Source organism: Euprymna scolopes, chromosome 28 (genome assembly GCF_053919585.1).
Source record: "Euprymna scolopes isolate OS-2025 chromosome 28, ASM5391958v1, whole genome shotgun sequence".
Taxonomy (NCBI): domain Eukaryota; kingdom Metazoa; phylum Mollusca; class Cephalopoda; order Sepiida; family Sepiolidae; genus Euprymna; species Euprymna scolopes.
This window is the reverse complement of record NC_136509.1, coordinates 83,536,242-83,558,487: the sequence shown is the minus strand read 5'-3', so window position 1 is coordinate 83,558,487 and position 22,246 is coordinate 83,536,242. Positions and strand designations below refer to the sequence as shown.

At 41.1% G+C, this 22,246-nt stretch overlaps 60 non-coding genes across 60 annotated transcripts; all 60 read left to right on the top strand.

Annotated features, from left to right (window-relative positions):
• The first annotated feature begins 178 nt into the window (after positions 1-178).
• Positions 179-250, top strand: Trnae-cuc (transfer RNA glutamic acid (anticodon CUC)). The gene has a single exon. It is a non-coding gene; the product is annotated as a tRNA-Glu (tRNA).
• Positions 251-442: 192 nt separating this feature from the next.
• On the top strand, positions 443-514 carry Trnae-cuc (transfer RNA glutamic acid (anticodon CUC)). The gene has a single exon. It is a non-coding gene; the product is annotated as a tRNA-Glu (tRNA).
• A 192-nt stretch (positions 515-706) lies between these two features.
• Trnae-cuc (transfer RNA glutamic acid (anticodon CUC)) lies at positions 707-778 on the top strand. The gene has a single exon. It is a non-coding gene; the product is annotated as a tRNA-Glu (tRNA).
• Positions 779-970: 192 nt separating this feature from the next.
• Positions 971-1,042, top strand: Trnae-cuc (transfer RNA glutamic acid (anticodon CUC)). The gene has a single exon. It is a non-coding gene; the product is annotated as a tRNA-Glu (tRNA).
• A 191-nt stretch (positions 1,043-1,233) lies between these two features.
• Trnae-cuc (transfer RNA glutamic acid (anticodon CUC)) lies at positions 1,234-1,305 on the top strand. The gene has a single exon. It is a non-coding gene; the product is annotated as a tRNA-Glu (tRNA).
• A 456-nt stretch (positions 1,306-1,761) lies between these two features.
• Positions 1,762-1,833, top strand: Trnae-cuc (transfer RNA glutamic acid (anticodon CUC)). The gene has a single exon. It is a non-coding gene; the product is annotated as a tRNA-Glu (tRNA).
• A 456-nt stretch (positions 1,834-2,289) lies between these two features.
• Trnae-cuc (transfer RNA glutamic acid (anticodon CUC)) lies at positions 2,290-2,361 on the top strand. The gene has a single exon. It is a non-coding gene; the product is annotated as a tRNA-Glu (tRNA).
• Positions 2,362-2,553: 192 nt separating this feature from the next.
• On the top strand, positions 2,554-2,625 carry Trnae-cuc (transfer RNA glutamic acid (anticodon CUC)). The gene has a single exon. It is a non-coding gene; the product is annotated as a tRNA-Glu (tRNA).
• A 192-nt stretch (positions 2,626-2,817) lies between these two features.
• Positions 2,818-2,889, top strand: Trnae-cuc (transfer RNA glutamic acid (anticodon CUC)). The gene has a single exon. It is a non-coding gene; the product is annotated as a tRNA-Glu (tRNA).
• A 456-nt stretch (positions 2,890-3,345) lies between these two features.
• Positions 3,346-3,417, top strand: Trnae-cuc (transfer RNA glutamic acid (anticodon CUC)). Its single transcript has one exon. It is a non-coding gene; the product is annotated as a tRNA-Glu (tRNA).
• Positions 3,418-3,609: 192 nt separating this feature from the next.
• Positions 3,610-3,681, top strand: Trnae-cuc (transfer RNA glutamic acid (anticodon CUC)). The gene has a single exon. It is a non-coding gene; the product is annotated as a tRNA-Glu (tRNA).
• Positions 3,682-3,873: 192 nt separating this feature from the next.
• On the top strand, positions 3,874-3,945 carry Trnae-cuc (transfer RNA glutamic acid (anticodon CUC)). The gene has a single exon. It is a non-coding gene; the product is annotated as a tRNA-Glu (tRNA).
• Positions 3,946-4,137: 192 nt separating this feature from the next.
• On the top strand, positions 4,138-4,209 carry Trnae-cuc (transfer RNA glutamic acid (anticodon CUC)). Its single transcript has one exon. It is a non-coding gene; the product is annotated as a tRNA-Glu (tRNA).
• Positions 4,210-4,401: 192 nt separating this feature from the next.
• On the top strand, positions 4,402-4,473 carry Trnae-cuc (transfer RNA glutamic acid (anticodon CUC)). Its single transcript has one exon. It is a non-coding gene; the product is annotated as a tRNA-Glu (tRNA).
• A 192-nt stretch (positions 4,474-4,665) lies between these two features.
• Trnae-cuc (transfer RNA glutamic acid (anticodon CUC)) lies at positions 4,666-4,737 on the top strand. Its single transcript has one exon. It is a non-coding gene; the product is annotated as a tRNA-Glu (tRNA).
• A 456-nt stretch (positions 4,738-5,193) lies between these two features.
• On the top strand, positions 5,194-5,265 carry Trnae-cuc (transfer RNA glutamic acid (anticodon CUC)). Its single transcript has one exon. It is a non-coding gene; the product is annotated as a tRNA-Glu (tRNA).
• Positions 5,266-6,249: 984 nt separating this feature from the next.
• Trnae-cuc (transfer RNA glutamic acid (anticodon CUC)) lies at positions 6,250-6,321 on the top strand. Its single transcript has one exon. It is a non-coding gene; the product is annotated as a tRNA-Glu (tRNA).
• A 456-nt stretch (positions 6,322-6,777) lies between these two features.
• Positions 6,778-6,849, top strand: Trnae-cuc (transfer RNA glutamic acid (anticodon CUC)). Its single transcript has one exon. It is a non-coding gene; the product is annotated as a tRNA-Glu (tRNA).
• Positions 6,850-7,305: 456 nt separating this feature from the next.
• Trnae-cuc (transfer RNA glutamic acid (anticodon CUC)) lies at positions 7,306-7,377 on the top strand. Its single transcript has one exon. It is a non-coding gene; the product is annotated as a tRNA-Glu (tRNA).
• A 192-nt stretch (positions 7,378-7,569) lies between these two features.
• On the top strand, positions 7,570-7,641 carry Trnae-cuc (transfer RNA glutamic acid (anticodon CUC)). The gene has a single exon. It is a non-coding gene; the product is annotated as a tRNA-Glu (tRNA).
• A 192-nt stretch (positions 7,642-7,833) lies between these two features.
• Trnae-cuc (transfer RNA glutamic acid (anticodon CUC)) lies at positions 7,834-7,905 on the top strand. The gene has a single exon. It is a non-coding gene; the product is annotated as a tRNA-Glu (tRNA).
• Positions 7,906-8,361: 456 nt separating this feature from the next.
• On the top strand, positions 8,362-8,433 carry Trnae-cuc (transfer RNA glutamic acid (anticodon CUC)). The gene has a single exon. It is a non-coding gene; the product is annotated as a tRNA-Glu (tRNA).
• Positions 8,434-8,625: 192 nt separating this feature from the next.
• Trnae-cuc (transfer RNA glutamic acid (anticodon CUC)) lies at positions 8,626-8,697 on the top strand. Its single transcript has one exon. It is a non-coding gene; the product is annotated as a tRNA-Glu (tRNA).
• Positions 8,698-9,153: 456 nt separating this feature from the next.
• Trnae-cuc (transfer RNA glutamic acid (anticodon CUC)) lies at positions 9,154-9,225 on the top strand. Its single transcript has one exon. It is a non-coding gene; the product is annotated as a tRNA-Glu (tRNA).
• A 192-nt stretch (positions 9,226-9,417) lies between these two features.
• On the top strand, positions 9,418-9,489 carry Trnae-cuc (transfer RNA glutamic acid (anticodon CUC)). The gene has a single exon. It is a non-coding gene; the product is annotated as a tRNA-Glu (tRNA).
• A 192-nt stretch (positions 9,490-9,681) lies between these two features.
• Trnae-cuc (transfer RNA glutamic acid (anticodon CUC)) lies at positions 9,682-9,753 on the top strand. Its single transcript has one exon. It is a non-coding gene; the product is annotated as a tRNA-Glu (tRNA).
• Positions 9,754-11,263: 1,510 nt separating this feature from the next.
• Trnae-cuc (transfer RNA glutamic acid (anticodon CUC)) lies at positions 11,264-11,335 on the top strand. Its single transcript has one exon. It is a non-coding gene; the product is annotated as a tRNA-Glu (tRNA).
• A 192-nt stretch (positions 11,336-11,527) lies between these two features.
• Trnae-cuc (transfer RNA glutamic acid (anticodon CUC)) lies at positions 11,528-11,599 on the top strand. Its single transcript has one exon. It is a non-coding gene; the product is annotated as a tRNA-Glu (tRNA).
• Positions 11,600-11,791: 192 nt separating this feature from the next.
• Positions 11,792-11,863, top strand: Trnae-cuc (transfer RNA glutamic acid (anticodon CUC)). The gene has a single exon. It is a non-coding gene; the product is annotated as a tRNA-Glu (tRNA).
• A 192-nt stretch (positions 11,864-12,055) lies between these two features.
• On the top strand, positions 12,056-12,127 carry Trnae-cuc (transfer RNA glutamic acid (anticodon CUC)). Its single transcript has one exon. It is a non-coding gene; the product is annotated as a tRNA-Glu (tRNA).
• Positions 12,128-12,583: 456 nt separating this feature from the next.
• Trnae-cuc (transfer RNA glutamic acid (anticodon CUC)) lies at positions 12,584-12,655 on the top strand. The gene has a single exon. It is a non-coding gene; the product is annotated as a tRNA-Glu (tRNA).
• Positions 12,656-12,847: 192 nt separating this feature from the next.
• On the top strand, positions 12,848-12,919 carry Trnae-cuc (transfer RNA glutamic acid (anticodon CUC)). Its single transcript has one exon. It is a non-coding gene; the product is annotated as a tRNA-Glu (tRNA).
• Positions 12,920-13,111: 192 nt separating this feature from the next.
• Trnae-cuc (transfer RNA glutamic acid (anticodon CUC)) lies at positions 13,112-13,182 on the top strand. The gene has a single exon. It is a non-coding gene; the product is annotated as a tRNA-Glu (tRNA).
• Positions 13,183-13,374: 192 nt separating this feature from the next.
• Trnae-cuc (transfer RNA glutamic acid (anticodon CUC)) lies at positions 13,375-13,446 on the top strand. Its single transcript has one exon. It is a non-coding gene; the product is annotated as a tRNA-Glu (tRNA).
• A 455-nt stretch (positions 13,447-13,901) lies between these two features.
• Positions 13,902-13,973, top strand: Trnae-cuc (transfer RNA glutamic acid (anticodon CUC)). Its single transcript has one exon. It is a non-coding gene; the product is annotated as a tRNA-Glu (tRNA).
• Positions 13,974-14,165: 192 nt separating this feature from the next.
• On the top strand, positions 14,166-14,236 carry Trnae-cuc (transfer RNA glutamic acid (anticodon CUC)). Its single transcript has one exon. It is a non-coding gene; the product is annotated as a tRNA-Glu (tRNA).
• A 192-nt stretch (positions 14,237-14,428) lies between these two features.
• Positions 14,429-14,500, top strand: Trnae-cuc (transfer RNA glutamic acid (anticodon CUC)). The gene has a single exon. It is a non-coding gene; the product is annotated as a tRNA-Glu (tRNA).
• Positions 14,501-14,692: 192 nt separating this feature from the next.
• Positions 14,693-14,764, top strand: Trnae-cuc (transfer RNA glutamic acid (anticodon CUC)). The gene has a single exon. It is a non-coding gene; the product is annotated as a tRNA-Glu (tRNA).
• Positions 14,765-14,956: 192 nt separating this feature from the next.
• On the top strand, positions 14,957-15,028 carry Trnae-cuc (transfer RNA glutamic acid (anticodon CUC)). The gene has a single exon. It is a non-coding gene; the product is annotated as a tRNA-Glu (tRNA).
• Positions 15,029-15,220: 192 nt separating this feature from the next.
• Trnae-cuc (transfer RNA glutamic acid (anticodon CUC)) lies at positions 15,221-15,292 on the top strand. Its single transcript has one exon. It is a non-coding gene; the product is annotated as a tRNA-Glu (tRNA).
• A 192-nt stretch (positions 15,293-15,484) lies between these two features.
• Positions 15,485-15,556, top strand: Trnae-cuc (transfer RNA glutamic acid (anticodon CUC)). Its single transcript has one exon. It is a non-coding gene; the product is annotated as a tRNA-Glu (tRNA).
• A 192-nt stretch (positions 15,557-15,748) lies between these two features.
• Trnae-cuc (transfer RNA glutamic acid (anticodon CUC)) lies at positions 15,749-15,820 on the top strand. The gene has a single exon. It is a non-coding gene; the product is annotated as a tRNA-Glu (tRNA).
• Positions 15,821-16,275: 455 nt separating this feature from the next.
• Positions 16,276-16,347, top strand: Trnae-cuc (transfer RNA glutamic acid (anticodon CUC)). Its single transcript has one exon. It is a non-coding gene; the product is annotated as a tRNA-Glu (tRNA).
• Positions 16,348-16,539: 192 nt separating this feature from the next.
• On the top strand, positions 16,540-16,610 carry Trnae-cuc (transfer RNA glutamic acid (anticodon CUC)). The gene has a single exon. It is a non-coding gene; the product is annotated as a tRNA-Glu (tRNA).
• A 192-nt stretch (positions 16,611-16,802) lies between these two features.
• Positions 16,803-16,874, top strand: Trnae-cuc (transfer RNA glutamic acid (anticodon CUC)). The gene has a single exon. It is a non-coding gene; the product is annotated as a tRNA-Glu (tRNA).
• A 192-nt stretch (positions 16,875-17,066) lies between these two features.
• Trnae-cuc (transfer RNA glutamic acid (anticodon CUC)) lies at positions 17,067-17,138 on the top strand. Its single transcript has one exon. It is a non-coding gene; the product is annotated as a tRNA-Glu (tRNA).
• A 192-nt stretch (positions 17,139-17,330) lies between these two features.
• On the top strand, positions 17,331-17,402 carry Trnae-cuc (transfer RNA glutamic acid (anticodon CUC)). Its single transcript has one exon. It is a non-coding gene; the product is annotated as a tRNA-Glu (tRNA).
• A 455-nt stretch (positions 17,403-17,857) lies between these two features.
• Positions 17,858-17,928, top strand: Trnae-cuc (transfer RNA glutamic acid (anticodon CUC)). The gene has a single exon. It is a non-coding gene; the product is annotated as a tRNA-Glu (tRNA).
• Positions 17,929-18,120: 192 nt separating this feature from the next.
• Trnae-cuc (transfer RNA glutamic acid (anticodon CUC)) lies at positions 18,121-18,191 on the top strand. Its single transcript has one exon. It is a non-coding gene; the product is annotated as a tRNA-Glu (tRNA).
• A 192-nt stretch (positions 18,192-18,383) lies between these two features.
• On the top strand, positions 18,384-18,455 carry Trnae-cuc (transfer RNA glutamic acid (anticodon CUC)). The gene has a single exon. It is a non-coding gene; the product is annotated as a tRNA-Glu (tRNA).
• Positions 18,456-18,647: 192 nt separating this feature from the next.
• Positions 18,648-18,719, top strand: Trnae-cuc (transfer RNA glutamic acid (anticodon CUC)). The gene has a single exon. It is a non-coding gene; the product is annotated as a tRNA-Glu (tRNA).
• A 192-nt stretch (positions 18,720-18,911) lies between these two features.
• Positions 18,912-18,983, top strand: Trnae-cuc (transfer RNA glutamic acid (anticodon CUC)). Its single transcript has one exon. It is a non-coding gene; the product is annotated as a tRNA-Glu (tRNA).
• Positions 18,984-19,175: 192 nt separating this feature from the next.
• Positions 19,176-19,247, top strand: Trnae-cuc (transfer RNA glutamic acid (anticodon CUC)). Its single transcript has one exon. It is a non-coding gene; the product is annotated as a tRNA-Glu (tRNA).
• A 192-nt stretch (positions 19,248-19,439) lies between these two features.
• On the top strand, positions 19,440-19,511 carry Trnae-cuc (transfer RNA glutamic acid (anticodon CUC)). The gene has a single exon. It is a non-coding gene; the product is annotated as a tRNA-Glu (tRNA).
• Positions 19,512-19,703: 192 nt separating this feature from the next.
• On the top strand, positions 19,704-19,775 carry Trnae-cuc (transfer RNA glutamic acid (anticodon CUC)). Its single transcript has one exon. It is a non-coding gene; the product is annotated as a tRNA-Glu (tRNA).
• A 720-nt stretch (positions 19,776-20,495) lies between these two features.
• On the top strand, positions 20,496-20,567 carry Trnae-cuc (transfer RNA glutamic acid (anticodon CUC)). The gene has a single exon. It is a non-coding gene; the product is annotated as a tRNA-Glu (tRNA).
• Positions 20,568-21,022: 455 nt separating this feature from the next.
• Positions 21,023-21,094, top strand: Trnae-cuc (transfer RNA glutamic acid (anticodon CUC)). The gene has a single exon. It is a non-coding gene; the product is annotated as a tRNA-Glu (tRNA).
• A 192-nt stretch (positions 21,095-21,286) lies between these two features.
• Trnae-cuc (transfer RNA glutamic acid (anticodon CUC)) lies at positions 21,287-21,358 on the top strand. The gene has a single exon. It is a non-coding gene; the product is annotated as a tRNA-Glu (tRNA).
• Positions 21,359-21,550: 192 nt separating this feature from the next.
• Trnae-cuc (transfer RNA glutamic acid (anticodon CUC)) lies at positions 21,551-21,622 on the top strand. The gene has a single exon. It is a non-coding gene; the product is annotated as a tRNA-Glu (tRNA).
• Positions 21,623-21,814: 192 nt separating this feature from the next.
• Trnae-cuc (transfer RNA glutamic acid (anticodon CUC)) lies at positions 21,815-21,885 on the top strand. The gene has a single exon. It is a non-coding gene; the product is annotated as a tRNA-Glu (tRNA).
• Positions 21,886-22,246: the final 361 nt, after the last annotated feature.

Below are 22,246 nucleotides of genomic sequence, written 5' to 3'. Positions count from 1 at the left end.
TTTGTATTATCGGAATTACAATGTTTTATATATTTCTCTCATTTGCAGGGCATTGTCCTGAACTTTTCTGTGGCTTCGATATGCTGATAATTAACTGGGAAAAGCAAACATTCTTATGAAGTGATGCTCATGCATTATTAAGTAAAGAAGATGTCCGTTCGATCGGAAACCAACATTCTCCCATATGGTCTAGTGGTTAGGATTCCTGGCTCTCACCCAGGCGGCCCGGGTTCGATTCCCGGTGTGGGAATGTCATGTATTTTATTTGTATTATCGGAATTACAATGTTTTATATCTTTCTCTCATTTGCAGGGCATTGTCCTGAACTTTTCTGTGGCTTCACTATGCTGATAATTAACTGGGAAAAGCAAACATTCTTATGAAGTGATGCTTATGCATTATTAAGTAAAGAAGATGTCCGTTTGATCGGAAGCCAACATACTCCCATATGGTCTAGTGGTTAGGATTCCTGGCTCTCGCCCAGGCGGCCCGGGTTCGATTCCCGGTGTGGGAATGTCATGTATTTTATTTGTATTATCGGAATTACAATGTTTTATATATTTCTCTCATTTGCAGGGCATTGTCCTGAACTTTTCTGTGGCTTCCATATGCTGATAATTAACTGGGAAAAGCAAACATTCTTATGAAGTGATGCTCATGCATTATTAAGTAAAGAAGATGTCCGTTCGATCGGAAACCAACATTCTCCCATATGGTCTAGTGGTTAGGGTTCCTGGCTCTCACCCAGGCGGCCCGGGGTCGATTCCCGGTGTGGGAATGTCATGTATTTTATTTGTATTATCGGAATTACAATGTTTTATATATTTCTCTCATTTGCAGGGCATTGTCCTGAACTTTTCTGTGGCTTCCATATGCTGATAATTAACTGGGAAAAGCAAACATTCTTATGAAGTGATGCTCATGCATTATTAAGTAAAGAAGATGTCCGTTCGATCGGAAGCCAACATTCTCCCATATGGTCTAGTGGTTAGGATTCCTGGCTCTCACCCAGGCGGCCCGGGTTCGATTCCCGGTGTGGGAATGTCATGTATTTTATTTGTATTATCGGAATTATAATGTTTTATATATTTCTCTCATTTGCAGGGCATTGTCCTGAACTTTTCTGTGGCTTCACTATGCTGATAATTAACTGGGAAAGCAAACATTCTTATGAAGTGATGCTTATGCATTATTAAGTAAAGAAGATGTCCGTTCGATCGGAAGCCAACATACTCCCATATGGTCTAGTGGTTAGGATTCCTGGCTCTCACCCAGGCGGCCCGGGTTCGATTCCCGGTGTGGGAATGTCATGTATTTTATTTGTATTATCGGAATTACAATGTTTTATATATTTCTCTCATTTGCAGGGCATTGTCCTGAACTTTTCTGTGGCTTCCATATGCTGATAATTAACTGGGAAAAGCAAACATTCTTATGAAGTGATGCTCATGCATTATTAAGTAAAGAAGATGTCCGTTCGATCGGAAGCCAACATTCTCCCATATGGTCTGGGGGTTAGGATTCCTGGCTCTCCTCCAGGCGGCCCGGGTCCGATTCCCGGTGTGGGAATGTCATGTATTTTATTTGTATTATCGGAATTACAATGTTTTATATATTTCTCTCATTTGCAGGGCATTGTCCTGAACTTTTCTGTGGCAACACTATGCTGATAATTAACTGGGAAAAGCAAACATTCTTATGAAGTGATGCTTATGCATTATTAAGTAAAGAAGATGTCCGTTCGATCGGAAGCCAACATACTCCCATATGGTCTAGTGGTTAGGATTCCTTGCTCTCACCCAGGCGGCCCGGGTTCGATTCCCGGTGTGGGAATGTCATGTATTTTATTTGTATTATCGGAATTACAATGTTTTATATATTTCTCTCATTTGCAGGGCATTGTCCTGAACTTTTCTGTGGCTTCCATATGCTGATAATTAACTGGGAAAAGCAAACATTCTTATGAAGTGATGCTCATGCATTATTAAGTAAAGCAGATGTCCGTTCGATCGGAAACCGACATTCTCCCATATGGTCTGGTGGTTAGGATTCCTGGCTCTCACCCAGGGAGCCGGGGTTCGATTCCCGGTGTGGGAATGTCATGTATTTTATTTGTATTATCGGAATTACAATGTTTTATATATTTCTCTCATTTGCAGGGCATTGTCCTGAACTTTTCTGTGGCTTCCATATGCTGATAATTAACTGGGAAAAGCAAACATTCTTATGAAGTGATGCTCATGCATTATTAAGTAAAGAAGATGTCCGTTCGATCGGAAGCCAACATTCTCCCATATGGTCTAGTGGTTAGGATTCCTGGCTCTCACCCAGGCGGCCCGGGTTCGAAACCCGGTGTGGGAATGTCATGTATTTTATTTGTATTATCGGAATTACAATGTTTTATATATTTCTCTCATTTGCACGGCATTGTCCTTAACTTTTCTGTGGCTTCCATATGCTGATAATTAACTGGGAAAAGCAAACATTCTTATGAAGTGATGCTCATGCATTATTAAGTAAAGAAGATGTCCGTTCGATCGGAAGCCAACATTCTCCCATATGGTCTAGTGGTTAGGATTCCTGGCTCTCACCCAGGCGGCCCGGGTTCGATTCCCGGTGTGGGAATGTCATGTATTTTATTTGTATTATCGGAATTACAATGTTTTATATATTTCTCTCATTTGCACGGCATTGTCCTGAACGTTTCTGTGGCTTCCATATGCTGATAATTAACTGGGAAAAGCAAACATTCTTATGAAGTGATGCTCATGCATTATTAAGTAAAGAAGATGTCCGTTCGATCGGTAGCCAACATTCTCCCATATGGTCTAGTGGTTAGGATTCCTGGCTCTCACCCAGGCGGCCCGGGTTCGATTCCCCGTGTGGGAATGTCATGTAGTTTATTTGTATTATCGGAATTACAATGTTTTATATATTTCTCTCATTTGCAGGGCATTGTCCTGAACTTTTCTGTGGCTTCCATATGCTGATAATTAACTGGGAAAAGCAAACATTCTTATGAAGTGATGCTCATGCATTATTAAGTAAAGAAGATGTCCGTTCGATCGGAAGCCAACATTCTCCCATATGGTCTAGTGGTGAGGATTCCTGGCTCTACCTCAGGCGGCCCGGGTTCGATTCCCGGTGTGGGAATGTCATGTATTTTATTTGTATTATCGGAATTACAATGTTTTATATATTTCTCTCATTTGCAGGGCATTGTCCTGAACTTTTCTGTGGCTTCCATATGCTGATAATTAACTGGGAAAAGCAAACATTCTTATGAAGTGATGCTCATGCATTATTAAGTAAAGAAGATGTCCGTTCGATCGGAAACCAACATTCTCCCATATGGTCTAGTGGTTAGGGTTCCTGGCTCTCACCCAGGCGGCCCGGGGTCGATTCCCGGTGTGGGAATGTCATGTATTTTATTTGTATTATCGGAATTACAATGTTTTATATATTTCTCTCATTTGCAGGGCATTGTCCTGAACTTTTCTGTGGCTTCCATATGCTGATAATTAACTGGGAAAAGCAAACATTCTTATGAAGTGATGCTCATGCATTATTAAGTAAAGAAGATGTCCGTTCGATCGGAAGCCAACATTCTCCCATATGGTCTAGTGGTTAGGATTCCTGGCTCTCACCCAGGCGGCCCGGGTTCGATTCCCGGTGTGGGAATGTCATGTATTTTATTTGTATTATCGGAATTATAATGTTTTATATATTTCTCTCATTTGCAGGGCATTGTCCTGAACTTTTCTGTGGCTTCACTATGCTGATAATTAACTGGGAAAAGCAAACATTCTTATGAAGTGATGCTTATGCATTATTAAGTAAAGAAGATGTCCGTTCGATCGGAAGCCAACATACTCCCATATGGTCTAGTGGTTAGGATTCCTGGCTCTCACCCAGGCGGCCCGGGTTCGATTCCCGGTGTGGGAATGTCATGTATTTTATTTGTATTATCGGAATTACAATGTTTTATATATTTCTCTCATTTGCAGGGCATTGTCCTGAACTTTTCTGTGGCTTCCATATGCTGATAATTAACTGGGAAAAGCAAACATTCTTATGAAGTGATGCTCATGCATTATTAAGTAAAGAAGATGTCCGTTCGATCGGAAACCAACATTCTCCCATATGGTCTAGTGGTTAGGGTTCCTGGCTCTCACCCAGGCGGCCCGGGGTCGATTCCCGGTGTGGGAATGTCATGTATTTTATTTGTATTATCGGAATTACAATGTTTTATATATTTCTCTCATTTGCAGGGCATTGTCCTGAACTTTTCTGTGGCTTCCATATGCTGATAATTAACTGGGAAAAGCAAACATTCTTATGAAGTGATGCTCATGCATTATTAAGTAAAGAAGATGTCCGTTCGATCGGAAGCCAACATTCTCCCATATGGTCTAGTGGTTAGGATTCCTGGCTCTCACCCAGGCGACCCGGGTTCGATTCCCGGTGTGGGAATGTCATGTATTTTATTTGTATTATCGGAATTATAATGTTTTATATATTTCTCTCATTTGCAGGGCATTGTCCTGAACTTTTCTGTGGCTTCACTATGCTGATAATTAACTGGGAAAAGCAAACATTCTTATGAAGTGATGCTTATGCATTATTAAGTAAAGAAGATGTCCGTTCGATCGGAAGCCAACATACTCCCATATGGTCTAGTGGTTAGGATTCCTGGCTCTCACCCAGGCGGCCCGGGTTCGATTCCCGGTGTGGGAATGTCATGTATTTTATTTGTATTATCGGAATTACAATGTTTTATATATTTCTCTCATTTGCAGGGCATTGTCCTGAACTTTTCTGTGGCTTCCATATGCTGATAATTAACTGGGAAAAGCAAACATTCTTATGAAGTGATGCTCATGCATTATTAAGTAAAGAAGATGTCCGTTCGATCGGAAGCCAACATTCTCCCATATGGTCTGGGGGTTAGGATTCCTGGCTCTCCTCCAGGCGGCCCGGGTCCGATTCCCGGTGTGGGAATGTCATGTATTTTATTTGTATTATCGGAATTACAATGTTTTATATATTTCTCTCATTTGCAGGGCATTGTCCTGAACTTTTCTGTGGCAACACTATGCTGATAATTAACTGGGAAAAGCAAACATTCTTATGAAGTGATGCTCATGCATTATTAAGTAAAGAAGATGTCCGTTCGATCGGAAGCCAACATTCTCCCATATGGTCTAGTTGTTAGGATTCCTGGCTCTCACCCAGGCGGCCCGGGTTCGATTCCCGGTGTGGGAATGTCATGTATTTTATTTGTATTATCGGAATTACAATGTTTTATATATTTCTCTCATTTGCAGGGCATTGTCCTGAACTTTTCTGTGGCTTCCATATGCTGATAATTAACTGGGAAAAGCAAACATTCTTATGAAGTGATGCTCATGCATTATTAAGTAAAGCAGATGTCCGTTCGATCGGAAACCGACATTCTCCCATATGGTCTGGTGGTTAGGATTCCTGGCTCTCACCCAGGGAGCCGGGGTTCGATTCCCGGTGTGGGAATGTCATGTATTTTATTTGTATTATCGGAATTACAATGTTTTATATATTTCTCTCATTTGCAGGGCATTGTCCTGAACTTTTCTGTGGCTTCCATATGCTGATAATTAACTGGGAAAAGCAAACATTCTTATGAAGTGATGCTCATGCATTATTAAGTAAAGAAGATGTCCGTTCGATCGGAAGCCAACATTCTCCCATATGGTCTAGTGATTAGGATTCCTGGCTCTCCTCCAGGCGGTCCGGGGTCGATTCCCGGTGTGGGAATGTCATGTATTTTATTTGTATTATCGGAATTACAATGTTTTATATATTTCTCTCATTTGCACGGCATTGTCCTTAACTTTTCTGTGGCTTCACTATGCTGATAATTAACTGGGAAAAGCAAAAATTCTTATGAAGTGATGCTCATGCATTATTAAGTAAAGAAGATGTCCGTTCGATCGGACACCGACATTCTCCCATATGGTCTGGTGGTTAGGATTCCTGGCTCTCACCCAGGGAGCAAGGGTGCGATTCCCGGTGTGGGAATGTCATGTATTTTATTTGTATTATCGGAATTACAATGTTTTATATATTTCTCTCATTTGCAGGGCATTGTCCTGAACTTTTCTGTGGCTTCCATATGCTGATAATTAACTGGGAAAAGCAAACATTCTTATGAAGTGAAGCTCATGCATTATTAAGTAAAGAAGATGTCCGTTCGATCGGAAGCCAACATACTCCCATATGGTCTAGTGGTTAGGATTCCTTGCTCTCACCCAGGCGGCCAGGGTTCGATTCCCGGTGTGGGAATGTCATATATTTTATTTGTATTATCGGAATTACAATGTTTTATATATTTCTCTCATTTGCAGGGCATTGTCCTGAACTTTTCTGTGGCTTCCATATGCTGATAATTAACTGGGAAAAGCAAACATTCTTATGAAGTGATGCTCATGCATTATTAAGTAAAGAAGATGTCCGTTCGATCGGACACCGACATTCTCCCATATGGTCTGGTGGTTAGGATTCCTGGCTCTCACCCAGGGAGCCGGGGTTCGATTCCCGGTGTGGGAATGTCATGTATTTTATTTGTATTATCGGAATTACAATGTTTTATATATTTCTCTCATTTGCAGGGCATTGTCCTGAACTTTTCTGTGGCTTCCATATGCTGATAATTAACTGGGAAAAGCAAACATTCTTATGAAGTGAAGCTCATGCATTATTAAGTAAAGAAGATGTCCGTTCGATCGGAAACCAACATTCTCCCATATGGTCTAGTGGTTAGGGTTCCTGGCTCTCACCCAGGCGGCCCGGGTTCGATTCCCGGTGTGGGAATGTCATGTTTTTTATTTGTATTATCGGAATTACAATGTTTTATATATTTCTCTCATTTGCAGGGCATTGTCCTGAACTTTTCTGTGGCTTCCATATGCTGATAATTAACTGGGAAAAGCAAACATTCTTATGAAGTGATGCTCATGCATTATTAAATAAAGAAGATGTCCGTTCGATCGGAAGCCAACATTCTCCCATATGGTCTAGTGGTTAGGATTCCTGGCTCTACCCCAGGCGGCCCGGGTTCGATTCCCGGTGTGGGAATGTCATGTATTTTATTTGTATTATCGGAATTACAATGTTTTATATATTTCTCTCATTTGCAGGGCATTGTCCTGAACTTTTCTGTGGCTTCCATATGCTGATAATTAACTGGGAAAAGCAAACATTCTTATGAAGTGATGCTCATGCATTATTAAGTAAAGAAGATGTCCGTTCGATCGGAAACCAACATTCTCCCATATGGTCTAGTGGTTAGGGTTCCTGGCTCTCACCCAGGCGGCCCGGGGTCGATTCCCGGTGTGGGAATGTCATGTATTTTATTTGTATTATCGGAATTACAATGTTTTATATATTTCTCTCATTTGCAGGGCATTGTCCTGAACTTTTCTGTGGCTTCCATATGCTGATAATTAACTGGGAAAAGCAAACATTCTTATGAAGTGATGCTCATGCATTATTAAGTAAAGAAGATGTCCGTTCGAGCGGAAGCCAACATTCTCCCATATGGTCTAGTGGTTAGGATTCCTGGCTCTCACCCAGGCGGCCCGGGTTCGATTCCCGGTGTGGGAATGTCATGTATTTTATTTGTATTATCGGAATTACAATGTTTTATATATTTCTCTCATTTGCAGGGCATTGTCCTGAACTTTTCTGTGGCTTCACTATGCTGATAATTAACTGGGAAAAGCAAACATTCTTATGAAGTGATGCTTATGCATTATTAAGTAAAGAAGATGTCCGTTCGATCGGAAGCCAACATACTCCCATATGGTCTAGTGGTTAGGATTCCTGGCTCTCACCCAGGCGGCCCGGGTTCGATTCCCGGTGTGGGAATGTCATGTATTTTATTTGTATTATCGGAATTACAATGTTTTATATATTTCTCTCATTTGCAGGGCATTGTCCTGAACTTTTCTGTGGCTTCCATATGCTGATAATTAACTGGGAAAAGCAAACATTCTTATGAAGTGATGCTCATGCATTATTAAACAAAGCAGATGTCCGTTCGATCGGAAACCGACATTCTCCCATATGGTCTGGTGGTTAGGATTCCTGGCTCTCACCCAGGGAGCCGGGGTTCGATTCCCGGTGTGGGAATGTCATGTATTTTATTTGTATTATCGGAATTACAATGTTTTATATATTTCTCTCATTTGCAGGGCATTGTCCTGAACTTTTCTGTGGCTTCCATATGCTGATAATTAACTGGGAAAAGCAAACATTCTTATGAAGTGATGCTCATGCATTATTAAGTAAAGAAGATGTCCGTTCGATCGGAAGCCAACATTCTCCCATATGGTCTAGTGGTTAGGATTCCTGGCTCTCCTCCAGGCGGCCCGGGTCCGATTCCCGGTGTGGGAATGTCATGTATTTTATTTGTATTATCGGAATTACAATGTTTTATATATTTCTCTCATTTGCAGGGCATTGTCCTGAACTTTTCTGTGGCTTCACTATGCTGATAATTAACTGGGAAAAGCAAACATTCTTATGAAGTGATGCTTATGCCTTATTAAGTAAAGAAGATGTCCGTTGCATCGGAAGCCAACATACTCCCATATGGTCTAGTGGTTAGGATTCCTTGCTCTCACCCAGGCGGCCCGGGTTCGATTCCCGGTGTGGGAATGTCATGTATTTTATTTGTATTATCGGAATTACAATGTTTTATATATTTCTCTCATTTGCAGGGCATTGTCCTGAACTTTTCTGTGGCTTCCATATGCTGATAATTAACTGGGAAAAGCAAACATTCTTATGAAGTGATGCTCATGCATTATTAAGTAAAGCAGATGTCAGTTCGATCGGAAACCGACATTCTCCCATATGGTCTTGTGGTTAGGATTCCTGGCTCTCACCCAGGGAGCCGGGGTTCGATTCCCGGTGTGGGAATGTCATGTATTTTATTTGTATTATCGGAATTACAATGTTTTATATATTTCTCTCATTTGCAGGGCATTGTCCTGAACTTTTCTGTGGCTTCCATATGCTGATAATTAACTGGGAAAAGCAAACATTCTTATGAAGTGATGCTCATGCATTATTAAGTAAAGAAGATGTCCGTTCGATCGGAAGCCAACATTCTCCCATATGGTCTAGTGATTAGGATTCCTGGCTCTCCTCCAGGCGGTCCGGGATCGATTCCCGGTGTGGGAATGTCATGTATTTTATTTGTATTATCGGAATTACAATGTTTTATATATTTCTCTCATTTGCAGGGCATTGTCCTGAACTTTTCTGTGGCTTCACTATGCTGATAATTAACTGGGAAAAGCAAACATTCTTATGAAGTGATGCTTATGCATTATTAAGTAAAGAAGATGTCCGTTCGATCGGAAGCCAACATACTCCCATATGGTCTAGTGGTTAGGATTCCTTGCTCTCACCCAGGCGGCCCGGGTTCGATTCCCGGTGTGGGAATGTCATGTATTTTATTTGTATTATCGGAATTACAATGTTTTATATATTTCTCTCATTTGCAGGGCATTGTCCTGAACTTTTCTGTGGCTTCCATATGCTGATAATTAACTGGGAAAAGCCAACATTCTTATGAAGTGATGCTCATGCATTATTAAGTAAAGCAGCTGTTCGTTCGATCGGAAACCGACGTGCTCCCATATGGTCTGGTGGTTAGGATTCCTGGCTCTCACCCAGGGGGCCGGGGTTCGATTCCCGGTGTGGGAATGTGAAGTATTTTATTTGTATTATCGGAATTACAATGTTTTATATATTTCTCTCATTTGCAGGGTATTGTCCTGAACTTTTCTGTGGCTTCCATATGCTGATAATTAACTGGGAAAAGCAAACATTCTTATGAAGTGATGCTCATGCATTAAGTAAAGAAGATGTCCGTTCGATCGGAAACCAACATTCTCCCATAAGTTCTAGTGGTTAGGATTCCTGACTCTTACCCAGGCGGCCCGGGTTCGATTCCCGGTGTGGGAATGTCATGTATTTTATTTGTATTATCGGGCTGACAATGTTTTATATATTTCTCTCATTTGCAGGGCATTGTCCTGAACTTTTCTGTGGCCTTTAATATGCTGATAATTAACTGGGAAAAGCAAACATTCTTATGAAGTGATGCTTATGCATTATTAAGTAAAGAAGATGTCCGTTCGATCGGAAGCCAACATTCTCCAATATTGTCTAGTGGTTAGGATTCCTGGCTCTCACCCAGGCGGCCCGGGTTACATTCCCGGTGTGGGAATGTCATATATTTTATTTGTATTATCGGAATTACAATGTTTTATATATTTCTCTCATTTGCAGGGCATTGTCCTGAACTTTTCTGTGGCTTCCATATGCTGATAATTAACTGGGAAAAGCAAACATTCTTATGAAGTGATGCTCATGCATTATTAAGTAAAGAAGATGTCCGTTCGATCGGAGGCCAAAATTCTCCCATATTGTCTAGTGGTTAGGAGTCCTGGATCTCACCCAGGCGGCCCGGGTTCGATTCCCGGTGTGGGAATGTCATGTATTTTATTTGTATTATCGGAATTACAATGTTTTATATATTTCTCTCATTTGCACGGCATTGTCCTGAACTTTTCTGTGGCTTCCATATGCTGATAATTAACTGGGAAAAGCTAACATTCTTATGATGTGATGCTCATGCATTATTAAGTAAAGAAGATGTCCGTTCGATCGGAAGCCAACATTCTCCCATATGGTCTAGTGGTTAGGATTTCTGGCTCTAACCCAGGCGGCCCGGGTTCGATTCCCGGTGTGGGAATGTCATGTATTTTATTTGTATTATCGGAATTAAAATGTTTTATATATTTCTCTCATTGGCAGGGCATTGTCCTGAACTTTTCTGTGGCTTCCATATGCTGATAATTAACTGGGAAAAGCAAACATTCTTATGAAGTGATGCTTATGCATTATTAAGTAAAGAAGATGTCCGTTCGATCGGAAGCCAACATTCTCCCATATGGTCTTGTAGTTAGGATTCCTGGCTCTCGCCCAGGGAGCCGGGGTTCGATTTCCGGTGTGGGAATGTCATGTATTTTATTTGTATTATCGGAATTACAATGTTTTATATATTTCTCTCCTTTGCAGGGCATTGTCCTGAACTTTTCTGTGGCTTCCATATGCTGATAATTAACTGGGAAAAGCAAACATTCATATGAAGTGATGCTCATGCATTATTAAGTAAAGAAGATAACCGTTCGATCGGAAGCACCCATTCTCCCATATGGTCTAGTGGTTAGGATTCCTGGCTCTCACCCAGGCGGCCCGGGTTCGATTCCCGGTGTGGGAATGTCATGTATTTTATTTGTATTATCGGAATTACAATGTTTTATATATTTCTCTCATTTGCAGGGCATTGTCCTGAACTTTTCTGTTGCTGCCATATGCTGATAATTAACTGGGAAAAGCAAACATTCTTATGAAGTGATGCTCATGCATTATTAAGTAAAGAAGATGTCCGTTCGATCGGAAGCCAACATTCTCCCATATGGTCTACTGGTTAGGATTCCTGGCTCTCACCTAGGCGGCCCGGGTTCGATTCCCGGTGTGGGAATGTCATATATTTTATTTGTATTATCGGAATTACAATGTTTTATATATTTCTCTCCTTTGCAGGGCATTGTCCTGACCTTTTCTGTGGCTTCTATATGCTGATAATTAACTGGGAAAAGCTAACATTCTTATGAAGTGATGGTCATGCATTATTAAGTAAAGAAGATGTCCGTTCGATCGGAGGCCAACATTCTCCCATATGGTCTAGTGGTTAGGATTCCTGGCTCTCACCCAGGCGGCCCGGGTTCGATTCCCGGTGTGGGAATGTCATGTATTTTATTTGTATTATCGGAATTACAATGTTTTATATATTTCTCTCATTTGCAGGGCATTGTCCTGAACTTTTCTGTGGCTTCCATATGCTGATAATTAACTGGGAAAAGCAAACATTCTTATGATGTGATACTCATGCATTATTAAGTAAAGAAGATGTCCGTTCGATCGGAAGCCAACATTCTCCCATATGGTCTAGTGGTTAGGATTTCTGGCTCTCACCCAGGTTGCCCGGGTTCGATTCCCGGTGTGGGAATGTCATGTTTTTTATTTGTATTATCGGAATTAAAATGTTTTATATATTTCTCTCATTTGCAGGGCATTGTCCTGAACTTTTCTGTGGCTTCCATATGCTGATAATTAACTGGGAAAAGCAAACATTCTTATGAAGTGATGCTTATGCATTATTAAGTAAAGAAGATGTCCGTTCGATCGGAAGCCAACATTCTCCCATATGGTCTTGTGGTTAGGATTCCTGGCTCTCACCCAGGGAGCCGGGGTTCGATTTCCGGTGTGGGAATGTCATGTATTTTATTTGTATTATCGGAATTACAATGTTTTATATATTTCTCTCCTTTGCAGGGCATTGTCCTGAACTTTTCTGTGGCTTCCATATGCTGATAATTAACTGGGAAAAGCAAACATTCTCATGAAGTGATGCTCATGCATTATTAAGTAAAGAAGGTAACCGTTTGATCGGATGCACCCATTCTCCCATATGGTCTAGTGGTTAGGATTCCTGGCTCTCACCCAGGCGGCCCGGGTTCGATTCCCGGTGTGGGAATGTCATGTATTTTATTTGTATTATCGGAATTACAATGTTTTATATATTTCTCTCATTTGCAGGGCATTGTCCTGAACTTTTCTGTGGCTTCCATATGCTGGTAATTAACTGGGAAAAGCAAACATTCTTATGAAGTGATGCTCATGCATTATTAAGTAAAGAAGATGTCCGTTCGATCGGAAGCCAACATTCTCCCATATGGTCTAGTGGTTAGGATGCCTGGCTCTCACCCAGGCGGCCCTGGTTCGATTCCCGGTGTGGGAATGTCATATATTTTATTTGTATTATCGGAATTACAATGTTTTATATATTTCTCTCCTTTGCAGGGCATTGTCCTGAACTTTTCTGTGGCTTCCATATGCTGATAATTAACTGGGAAAAACAAACATTCTTATGAAGTGATGCTCATGCATTATTAAGTACAGAAGATGTCCGTTCGATCGGAAGCCAACATTCTCCCATATGGTCTAGTGTTTAGGATTCCTGGCTCTCACCCAGCGGCCCGGGTTCGATTCCCGGTGTGGGAATGTCATGTATTTTATTTGTATTATCGGAATTACAATGTTTTATATATTTCTCTCATTTGCAGGGCATTGTCCTGAACTTTTTTGTGACTTCCATATGCTGATAATTAACTGGGAAAAGCAAACATTCTTATGAAGTGATGCTCATGCATTATAAAGGAAAGAAGATGTCCGTTCGATCGGTAGCCAACATTCTCCCATATGGTCTAGTTGTTAGGATTCCTGGCTCTCACCCAGGCGGCCCGGGTTCGATTCCCGGTGTGGGAATGTCATGTATTTTATTTGTATTATCGGAATTACAATGTTTTATATATTTCTCTCATTTGCAGGGCAATGTCCTGAACTTTTCTGTGGCTTCCATATGCTGATAATTAACTGGGAAAAGCAAACATTCTTATGAAGTGATGCTCATGCATTATTAAGTAAAGAAGATGTCCGTTCGATCGGAAACCAACATTCTCCCATATGGTCTTGTGGTTAGGATCCTGGCTCTCACCCAGGCGGCCCGGGTTCGATTCTCGGTGTGGGAATGTCATGTATTTTATTTGTATTATCGGAATTACAATGTTTTATATATTTCTCTCCTTTGCAGGGCATTGTCCTGAACTTTTCTGTGGCTTCCATATGCTGATAATAAACTGGGAAAAGCAAACATTCTTATGAAGTGATGCTCATGCATTATTAAGTAAAGAAGATGTCCGTTTGACTGGAAGCCAACATTCTCCCATATGGTCTAGTGGTTAGGATTCCTGGCTCTCACCCAGGCAGCCCGGGTTCGATTCCCGGTGTGGGAATGTCACGTTTCTTATTTGTATTATCGGAATTGCAATGTTTTATATATTTCTCTCATTTGCAGGGCATTGTCCTGAACTTTTCTGTGGCTTCCATATGCTGATAATTAACTGGGAAAAGCAAACATTCTTATGAAGTGATGTTCATGCATTATTAAGTAAAGAAGATGTCCGTTCGATCGGAAGCCAACATTCTCCCATATGGTCTAGTGGTTAGGATTCCTGGCTCTCACCCAGCGGCCCGGGTTCGATTCCCTGTGTGGGAATGTCATGTATTTTATTTGTATTATCGGAATTACAATGTTTTATATATTTCTCTCATTTGCAGGGCATTGTCCTTAACTTTTCTGTGGCTTCCATTTTCTGATAATTAACTGGGAAAAGCAAACATTCTTATGAAGTGATGCTCATGCATTATTAAGTAAAGAAGATGTCCGTTCGATCGGAAGCCAACATTCTCCCATATGGTCTTGTGGTTAGGATTCCTGGCTCTCACCCAGGCGGACCGGGTTCGATTCCCGGTGTGGGAATGTCATGTATTTTATTTGTATTATCGGAATTACAATGCTTTATATATTTCTCTCCTTTGCAGGGCATTGTCCTTAACTTTTCTGTGGCTTCCATTTGCTGATAATAAACTGGGAAAAGCAAACATTCTTATGGAGTGATGCTCATGCATTATTAAGTAAAGAAGATGTCCGTTCGATGTGAAGCCAACATTCTCCCATATGGTCTAGTGGTTAGGATTCCTGGCTCTCACCCAGGCGGCCCGGGTTCGATTCCCGGTGTGGGAATGTCATGTATTTTATTTGTATTATCGGAATTACAAAGTTTTATATATTTCTCTCATTTGCACGGCATTGTCCTGAACTTTTCTGTGGCTTCCATATGCTGATAATTAACTGGGAAAAGCAAACATTCTTTTGAAGTGATGCTCATGCATTATTAAGTAAAGAAGATGTCCGTTCGATCGGAAGCCAACATTCTCCCATATGGTCTAGTGGTTAGGATTCCTGGCTCTCACCCAGGCGGCCCGGGTTCGATTCCCGGTGTGGGAATGTCATGTATTTTATTTGTATTATCGGAATTACAATGTTTTATATATTTCTCTCATTTGCAGGGCATTGTCCTGAACTTTTCTGTGGCTTCCATATGCTGATAATTAACTGGGAAAAGCAATCATTCTTATGAAGTGATGCTTATGCATTATTAAGTACAGAAGATGTCCGTTCGATCGGAAGCCAACATTCTCCCATATGGTCTAGTGGTTAGGATTCCTGGCTCTCACCCAGGCGGCCAGGGTTCGATTCCCGGTGTGGGAATGTCATGTATTTTATTTGTATTATCGGAATTACAATGTTTTATATATTTCTCTCATTTGCAGGGCATTGTCCTTAACTTTTCTGTGGCTTCCATATGCTGATAATCAACTGGGAAAAGCCCACATTCTTATGAAGTGATGCTCATGCATTATTTAGTAAAGAAGATGTCCGTTCGATCGGAAGCCAACATTCTCCCATATGGTCTAGTGGTTAGGATTCCTGGCTCTCACCCAGGCGGCCCGGGTTCGATTCCCGGTGTGGGAATGTCATGTATCTTATTTGTATTATAGGAATTACAATGTTTTATATATTTCTCTCATTTGCAGGGCATTGTCCTGAACGTCTCTGTGGCTTCCATATGCTGATAATAAACTGGGAAAAGCAAACATTCTTATGAAATGATGCTCATGCATTATTAAGAACAGAAGATGTCCGTTCGATCGGAAGCCAACATTCTCCCATATGGTCTAGTGGTTAGGATTCGTGGCTCTCACCCAGGCGGCCCGGGTTCGATTCCCGGTTTGGGAATGTCATGTATTTTATTTGTATTATCGGAATTACAATGTTTTATATATTTCTCTCATTTGCAGGGCAATGTCGTGAACTTTTCTGTGGCTTCCATATGCTGATAATTAACTGGGAAAAGCAAACATTCTTATGAAGTGATGCTCATGAATTATTAAGTAAAGAAGATGTCCGTTCGATCGGAAACCAACATTCTCCCATATGGTCTTGTGGTTAGGATCCTGGCTCTCACCCAGGCGGCCCGGGTTCGATTCTCGGTGTGGGAATGTCATGTATTTTATTTGTATTATCGGAATTACAATGTTTTATATATTTCTCTCCTTTGCAGGGCATTGTCCTGAACTTTTCTGTGGCTTCCATATGCTGATAATAAACTGGGAAAAGCAAACATTCTTATGAAGTGATGCTCATGCATTATTAAGTAAAGAAGATGTCCGTTTGACTGGAAGCCAACATTCTCCCATATGGTCTAGTGGTTAGGATTCCTGGCTCTCACCCAGGCAGCCCGGGTTCGATTCCCGGTGTGGGAATGTCACGTTTCTTATTTGTATTATCGGAATTGCAATGTTTTATATATTTCTCTCATTTGCAGGGCATTGTCCTGAACTTTTCTGTGGCTTCCATATGCTGATAATTAACTGGGAAAAGCAAACATTCTTATGAAGTGATGTTCATGCATTATTAAGTAAAGAAGATGTCCGTTCGATCGGAAGCCAACATTCTCCCATATGGTCTAGTGGTTAGGATTCCTGGCTCTCACCCAGCGGCCCGGGTTCGATTCCCTGTGTGGGAATGTCATGTATTTTATTTGTATTATCGGAATTACAATGTTTTATATATTTCTCTCATTTGCAGGGCATTGTCCTTAACTTTTCTGTGGCTTCCATTTTCTGATAATTAACTGGGAAAAGCAAACATTCTTATGAAGTGATGCTTATGCATTATTAAGTACAGAAGATGTCCGTTCGATCGGAAGCCAACATTCTCCCATATGGTCTAGTGGTTAGGATTCCTGGCTCTCACCCAGGCGGCCAGGGTTCGATTCCCGGTGTGGGAATGTCATGTATTTTATTTGTATTATCGGAATTACAATGTTTTATATATTTCTCTCATTTGCAGGGCATTGTCCTTAACTTTTCTGTGGCTTCCATATGCTGATAATCAACTGGGAAAAGCCCACATTCTTATGAAGTGATGCTCATGCATTATTTAGTAAAGAAGATGTCCGTTCGATCGGAAGCCAACATTCTCCCATATGGTCTAGTGGTTAGGATTCCTGGCTCTCACCCAGGCGGCCCGGGTTCGATTCCCGGTGTGGGAATGTCATGTATCTTATTTGTATTATAGGAATTACAATGTTTTATATATTTCTCTCATTTGCAGGGCATTGTCCTGAACGTCTCTGTGGCTTCCATATGCTGATAATAAACTGGGAAAAGCAAACATTCTTATGAAATGATGCTCATGCATTATTAAGAACAGAAGATGTCCGTTCGATCGGAAGCCAACATTCTCCCATATGGTCTAGTGGTTAGGATTCGTGGCTCTCACCCAGGCGGCCCGGGTTCGATTCCCGGTTTGGGAATGTCATGTATTTTATTTGTATTATCGGAATTACAATGTTTTATATATTTCTCTCATTTGCAGGGCAATGTCCTGAACTTTTCTGTGGCTTCCATATGCTGATAATTAACTGGGAAAAGCAAACATTCTTATGAAGTGATGCTCATGCATTATTAAGTAAAGAAGATGTCCGTTCGATCGGAAACCAACATTCTCCCATATGGTCTTGTGGTTAGGATCCTGGCTCTCACCCAGGCGGCCCGGGTTCGATTCTCGGTGTGGGAATGTCATGTATTTTATTTGTATTATCGGAATTACAATGTTTTATATATTTCTCTCCTTTGCAGGGCATTGTCCTGAACTTTTCTGTGGCTTCCATATGCTGATAATAAACTGGGAAAAGCAAACATTCTTATGAAGTGATGCTCATGCATTATTAAGTAAAGAAGATGTCCGTTTGACTGGAAGCCAACATTCTCCCATATGGTCTAGTGGTTAGGATTCCTGGCTCTCACCCAGCGGCCCGGGTTCGATTCCCGGTGTGGGAATGTCACGTTTCTTATTTGTATTATCGGAATTGCAATGTTTTATATATTTCTCTCATTTGCAGGGCATTGTCCTGAACTTTTCTGTGGCTTCCATATGCTGATAATTAACTGGGAAAAGCAAACATTCTTATGAAGTGATGTTCATGCATTATTAAGTAAAGAAGATGTCCGTTCGATCGGAAGCCAACATTCTCCCATATGGTCTAGTGGTTAGGATTCCTGGCTCTCACCCAGCGGCCCGGGTTCGATTCCCTGTGTGGGAATGTCATGTATTTTATTTGTATTATCGGAATTACAATGTTTTATATATTTCTCTCATTTGCAGGGCATTGTCCTTAACTTTTCTGTGGCTTCCATTTTCTGATAATTAACTGGGAAAAGCAAACATTCTTATGAAGTGATGCTCATGCATTATTAAGTAAAGAAGATGTCCGTTCGATCGGAAGCCAACATTCTCCCATATGGTCTTGTGGTTAGGATTCCTGGCTCTCACCCAGGCGGACCGGGTTCGATTCCCGGTGTGGGAATGTCATGTATTTTATTTGTATTATCGGAATTACAATGTTTTATATATTTCTCTCCTTTGCAGGGCATTGTCCTTAACTTTTCTGTGGCTTCCATTTGCTGATAATAAACTGGGAAAAGCAAACATTCTTATGGAGTGATGCTCATGCATTATTAAGTAAAGAAGATGTCCGTTCGATGTGAAGCCAACATTCTCCCATATGGTCTAGTGGTTAGGATTCCTGGCTCTCACCCAGGCGGCCCGGGTTCGATTCCCGGTGTGGGAATGTCATGTATTTTATTTGTATTATCGGAATTACAAAGTTTTATATATTTCTCTCATTTGCACGGCATTGTCCTGAACTTTTCTGTGGCTTCCATATGCTGATAATTAACTGGGAAAAGCAAACATTCTTTTGAAGTGATGCTCATGCATTATTAAGTAAAGAAGATGTCCGTTCGATCGGAAGCCAACATTCTCCCATATGGTCTAGTGGTTAGGATTCCTGGCTCTCACCCAGGCGGCCCGGGTTCGATTCCCGGTGTGGGAATGTCATGTATTTTATTTGTATTATCGGAATTACAATGTTTTATATATTTCTCTCATTTGCAGGGCATTGTCCTGAACTTTTCTGTGGCTTCCATATGCTGATAATTAACTGGGAAAAGCAAACATTCTTATGAAGTGATGCTTATGCATTATTAAGTACAGAAGATGTCCGTTCGATCTGAAGCCAACATTCTCCCATATGGTCTAGTGGTTAGGATTCCTGGCTCTCACCCAGGCGGCCCGGGTTCGATTCCCGGTGTGGGAATGTCATGTATTTTATTTGTATTATCGGAATTACAATGTTTTATATATTTCTCTCATTTGCAGGGCATTGTCCTGAACGTCTCTCTGGCTTCCATATGCTGATAATCAACTGGGAAAAGCAAACATTCTTATGAAGTGATGCTCATGCATTATTTAGTAAAGAAGATGTCCGTTCGATCGGAAGCCAACATTCTCCCATATGGTCTAGTGGTTAGGATTCCTGGCTCTCACCCAGGCGGCCCGGGTTCGATTCCCGGTGTGGGAATGTCATGTATCTTATTTGTATTATAGGAATTACAATGTTTTATATATTTCTCTCATTTGCAGGGCATTGTCCTGAACGTCTCTGTGGCTTCCATATGCTGATAATTAACTGGGAAAAGCAAACATTCTTATGAAATGATGCTCATGCATTATTAAGAACGGAAGATGTCCGTTCGATCGGAAGCCAACATTCTCCCATATGGTCTAGTGGTTAGGATTCGTGGCTCTCACCCAGGCGGCCCGGGTTCGATTCCCGGTGTGGGAATGTCATGTATTTTATTTGTATTATCGGAATTACAATGTTTCATATATTTCTCTCATTTGCAGGGTATTGTCCTGAACTTTTCTGTGGCTTCCATATGCTGATAATTAACTGGGAACTGCAAACATTCTTATGAAGTGATGCTCATGCATTATTAAGTAAAGAAGATGTCCGTTCGATCGGAAGCCAACCTTCTCCCATATGGTCTAGTGGTTAGGATTCCTGGCTCTCACCAAGGCGGCCCTGGTTCGATTCCCGGTGGTGGAATGTCATGCATTTTATTTGTATTATCGGAATTACAATGTTTTATATATTTCTCTCATTTGCAGGGTATTGTCCTGAACTTTTCTGTGGCTTCCATATGCTGATAATTAACTGGGAAAAGCAAACATTCTTATGAAGTGATGCTCATGCATTATTAAGTAAAGAAGATGTCCGTTCGATGGGAAGCCAACATTCTCCCATATGGTCTAGTGGTTAGGATTCATGGCTCTCACCCAGGCGGCCCGGGTTCGATTTTCGGTGTGGGAATGTCATGTATTTTATTTGTATTATCGGAATTACAATGTTTCATATATTTCTCTCATTTGCAGGGTATTGTCCTGAACTTTTCTGTGGCTTCCATATGCTGATAATTAACTGGGAAAAACAAACATTCTTATGAAGTGATGCTCATGCATTATTAAGTAAAGAAGATGTCCGTTCGATCGGAAGTCAACATTCTCCCATATGGTCTAGTGGTTAGGATTCCTGGCTCTCATCCAGGCGGCCCGGGTTCGATTCCCGGTGTGGGAATGTCATGTATTTTATTTGTATTATCGGAATTACAATGTTTCATATATTTCTCTCATTTGCAGGGTATTGTCCTGAACTTTTCTGTGGCTTCCATATGCTGATAATTAACTGGGAAAAACAAACATTCTTATGAAGTGATGCTCATGCATTATTAAGTAAAGAAGATGTCCGTTCGATCGGAAGCCAACATTCTCCAATATGGTCTAGGTGTTAGGATTCCTGGCTCTCACCCAGCGGCCCGGGTTCGATTCCCGGTGTGGGAATGTCATGTATTTTATTTGTATTATCGGAATTACAATGTTTTATATATTTCTCTCATTTGCAGGGCATTGTCCTGAACATTTCTGTGGCTTCCATATGCTGATAATTAACTGGGAAAAGCAAACATTCTTATGAAGTGATGCTCATGCATTATTAAGTAAAGAAGATCTCCGTTCGATCGGAAGCCAACATTCTCCCATATGGTCTAGTGGTTAGGATTCCTGGCTCTCACCCAGGCGGCCCGGGTTCGATTCCCGGTGTGGGAATGTCATGTATTTTATTTGTATTATCGGAATTACAATGTCTTATATATTTCTCTCATTTGCAGGGCATTGTCCTGAACTTTTCTGTGGCTTCCATATGCTGATAATTAACTGGGAAAAGCAAACATTCTTATGAAGTGATGCTCATGCATTATTAAGTAAAGAAGATGTCCGTTCGATCGGAAGCCAACATTCTCCCATATGGTCTAGTGGTTAGGATTCCTGGCTCTCACCCAGGCGGCCCGGGTTCGATTCCCGGTGTGGGAATGTCATGTATTTTATTTGTATTATCCGAATTACAATGTTTTATATATTTCTCTCATTTGCAGGGCATTGTCCTGAACATTTCTGTGGCTTCCATATGCTGATAATTAACTGAGAAAAGCAAACATTCTTATGAAGTGATGCTCATGCATTATTAAGTAAAGAAGATGTCCGTTCGATCGGAAGCCAACATTTTCCCATATGGTCTAGTGGTTAGGATTCCTGGCTCTCACCCAGGCGGCCCGGGTTCGATTCCCGGTGTGGGAATGTCATGTATTTTATTTGTATTATCGGAATTACAATGTTTTATATATTTCTCTCATTTGCACGGCATTGTCCTGAACTTTTCTGTGGCTTCCATATGCTGATAATTAACTGGGAAAAGCAAACATTCTTATGAAGTGATGCTCATGCATTATTAAGTAAAAAAGATGTCCGTTCGATCGGAAGCCAACATTCTCCCATATGGTCTAGTGGTTAGGATTCCTGGCTCTCACCCAGCGGCCCGGGTTCGATTCCCGGTGTGGGAATGTCATGTATTTTATCTGTATTATCGGAATTACAATGTTTTATATATTTCTCTCATTTGCAGGGCATTGTCCTGAACTTTTCTGTGGCTTCCATATGCTGATAATTAACTGGGAAAAACAAACATTCTTATGAAGTGATGCTCATGCATTATTAAGTAAAGAAGATGTCCGTTCGATCGGAAGCCAACATTCTCCCATATGGTCTAGTGGTTAGGATTCCTGGCTCTCACCCAGCGGCCCGGGTTCGATTTCCTGTGTGGGAATGTCATGTATTTTATTTGTATTATCGGAATTACAATGTTTTATATATTTCTCTCATTTGCAGGGCATTGTCCTTAACTTTTCTGTGGCTTCCATTTTC